General features: G+C 48.8%; 1 protein-coding gene across 2 annotated transcripts in view; it reads left to right on the top strand.

Annotated features, from left to right (window-relative positions):
• The window catches only part of LOC102382797 (zinc finger protein 501-like), a 13,346-nt gene that overhangs the window by 5,958 nt on the left and 3,823 nt on the right, over positions 1-3,565 (top strand). The gene's annotated exons all lie outside the window — the stretch shown is intronic.

Here is a 3,565-nt window from a genome sequence, read left to right as displayed (position 1 = left end):
TCATCAGCGAACTTGGCCAGTCCACTTCTGACTCCAGTGTCCACATCATTAATGAAGATGTTGAACAGTATGGGTCCAAGGACAGAGCCTTGGGGGACCCCACTGGTCACAGGACACCATGACGATTGACTTCCATCAACCACCACCCTCTGGGTCTGACCACAGAGCCAATTCCCCAGCCAGTGGATTGTGGTGGACCCTTTAAAACATCAAACTTCTCCCAGTACTAAGTGCCTTATAACCCAGGGTCTCTGGTGAGCTCCTGGAGCCCTTTAATCCTACCCAGAGTAGAACAGGCAGCCAAGCCTCTCTGGTGAGCTTCTCCTCTGAGAGCTCCTTCCCCCTTGGCTGCTGACAGAGAACTAAGCCTCTAGTACCAGCCATGGGGTTTACATTTGCCCAGGGCCCTGCCTCTTCTGGTCAGCTGGCCGGGTGCAGGTGCAGGCTAATTTACTTGTTAACCTGTTGCCATAGTAACCTGCACCTGTGGGCTTCTGTCTGGCTCTTACGGCCCTCTCCCTAGGCAGTTTCTGCTCTTATAGGAGCAGGCACCTTAGTGCCCTGCGACAATGTTGTAAGTGTGAACTGTTGTAACTTGAAACGTTGTAAGTCGAGGACTGCCTGTATATGAGAGAATGATGAGAAGCGCAGCACCAAGGAGCCTCATACACTATAAGGCACTTAAGACACCCCTTGATAATGTGGACACCCATTTAAAGCATGCAAATACCACAAGCCATTTGCTAAGTCCCATTAATTTCACTGTTAAAGGCACCATGTAAGTTTCAGAGATTCACAGATTCATAGATATTAGGGTCGGAAGAGACCTCAGTAAATCATTGAGTCCAATCCGCTGCCCTGGGCAGTAAAGAGCACTGGGGTCAGATGACCCCAGCCAAGTGCATGTCTAGCCTCCTCTTAAAGACCCCCAGGGTAGGGGAGAGCACCACCTCCCCTGGACCAGATTCTGGCCGCCCTTACCATGAGGACGTTCTTCCTGATGTCTAACCTGAATCTGCTCTCTGCCAGTTTGTGGTCGTTGTTCCTGGTTACTCTGAGGGGTACCCTGGTAAACAAAGCATCTCCTGTTCCTTGCTGGCCCCCCCCCCCCACACACACACACACACCCCGATGAATTTGTAGGCGGCCACAAGATCCCCTCTCAGCCGTTTCTTTCGGAGGCTGAAGAGATCCAGGTCCCTCAGTCTCTCCTCATAGGGCTTAGCCTGCAGGCCCTTAACCATATGAGTGGCCCTCCCCTGGACCCTCTTGAGGTTGTCCACATCCCTTTTGAAGGACAGTGCCCAAAACTGAACACAGTACTCCAACTGCGGTCTGACCAGTGCCACATAGAGGGGAAGTATCACCTCCCTGGACCTGTTCATCATGCATCTGCTAATGCATGATAAAGTGTGGTTAGCTTTACTGATCATTTCATCACATTGATGACTCATGTTCATCTTGGTGTCAACAAAGACTCCAAGATCCCTTTCTGCTTCTGTGCTGTCCTCCCCCCACCTGTAAGTGGGTTGAGTATTCCTTTGCCCTAAGTGCAGCACTTTGTACTTGTCTTTGTTGAACTGCATCCTATTGTGTTCTGCCCACTTTTCCAACATGTCCAGATCCGCCTGGATCCGTTCCCTACCCTTTAGTGTGTTAACTCTACCCCATAATTTAGTATCATCTGCAAATTTGGACAGAGTGCTCTCCATGTCCTCCTTCAGGTCAATGATGAAGACATTGAACAGCACAGGTCCAAGGACCAAACCCTGTGGGACTCCACTGCCCACATCTTTCCATACTGACCCATCTACTACTACTCTCTGGGTGCAATCCCTAAGCCAATTAGCCACCCACCTGTCCATGTAGTCATCTACATCTCAGCCCCTCAATTTATTTATAAGAATAGGATGAGATACTGTATCAAAGGCCTTTTTAAAATCCAAGTAAATATCATCTACCTCGACTCCTGCGTCTAAGCATTTTGTAACCTGGTCATAAAAAGAAACAAGGTTAGCCAGGCAGGATCTACCTGCTACAAATCCATGCTGGTTGCCCTTCAGCATTATTTTTCCTGCTGGACTCCCACAAATGTGATCCTTAATCATTTTTTCAAAGGTTTTCCCAAGGATAGAGGTAAACCTACCCAGCCTGTAGCTACCCAGAGCCTTGTTCCTCCTCTTCTTGAAAATAGGGACCACATTGACCTTTTTCCAGTCCTCTAGGACCTGACCCAAGCACCATGTATGCTCAAACAGCTGTACCAATGGCTCTGCTATGACACTGGCCAAATCCTTTAGCACCTTTGAATGAAGATCATCCGGGCCTGCTGACTTAAACACATCCAGTCCTTCCAAGTGTCTCTGCATTAAGTCGGCACTAACAGTTAGTGGGCTGGAGTCCCCCTTGTGGCAGTCAATGAACCAGTTGGGAAATTTGTTTTGCTCCATGTTTAAGGAATACCGAAGCAAAAAACTCACTGAAGAGCTCAGCCTTGTCCCCCCCAAAAAGTGTCACTAATTGCTTTTGTTTATCCTTAGGGGCCTTGTGCTAGCCTGTGCCTTCTTTTTACTCCCTATGCACCTGAAGAAGGACTTACTGTTATCTTTAATTTTTGTTGCCAGCCTAAGTTCCATTGTTGCTTTGGCCTTTCTAACTGCCTCCCTGCACGTGCAGGCCAAGTAGGTGCACTCCTTCTTGGTAGCTGTCGCCTGCTACCCACAGCCTGTATGCCTCTTTTTTTGCCCCTATTTTTTCCTGGATTTCCCAGTTCAGCCAAGAGGGTTTCTTGACCCCTTCGCCCCCTTTCCTGTGCAATGGGATTGTCTCCTTCTGCATCTGTAGGATTGCTCCCTTTAGAAACGACCACTCTTCCTGGACTCTCATCTCACCAGTGCTCCTGTTCTTCAGTGCCTCACTAACTAGTCTCCTGAGCACACTGAAGTTATCCTTTCTGAAATCTGGCACTTCTGCCCTCCTGGTTTTCTTTTCCCACCCCACGCTGGATAGTGAATTCAATCAATTGATGGTCACCGTTCCCTAGGTTACCTTGTATCTGCAAATCCCCCTCCAGCTCATCCCCTGTGGCCAACACTAAGTCCAGCAAAGCATTTCCTCTAGTGGGACTGTATACCTCCTGGGTTAGGTGAAGGTCTTGTATGCGGGTTAAGAACCTATGTGAACAGTGGTATCTAGCTGACTGACAACTGTGTCCCTTGACCATACGGCCTGAGAGCTACCTTGAGAATTTCAGGTCCAGCTCATCTTCCTGATGTGGTGGTCTGTAGCAGACCTCCACTACCAAATTCTTTTCCCTCTGACCCCTTTGTATTCTGACCCAAATTACCTCAATTTGCCCCTCCTCTGATCCCATCTTGGTTATAGAAGATGTATATTGCTCCTTGACATAGAGAGCAACACCCCCCATCCCTTTCTTCCCTACTCTGTCCTGCCTGTGCAAGCTACAGCCCTCAATTGTGGGTAATGTCCTTGGGTACAGCCCAATCATGGGTAGTGTCCCACCAGGTCTCAGTTAGCCCAACCAAGCTGAAGTTTTTGTTTGCAA

The sequence above is a fragment of the Alligator sinensis genome, unplaced genomic scaffold (assembly GCF_000455745.1).
Source record: "Alligator sinensis unplaced genomic scaffold, ASM45574v1 scaffold1097_1, whole genome shotgun sequence".
NCBI classification, from domain to species: Eukaryota; Metazoa; Chordata; order Crocodylia; family Alligatoridae; genus Alligator; species Alligator sinensis.
The sequence above is the reverse complement of the archived record's forward strand: the minus strand, read 5'-3'. Positions and strand labels throughout refer to the sequence as shown.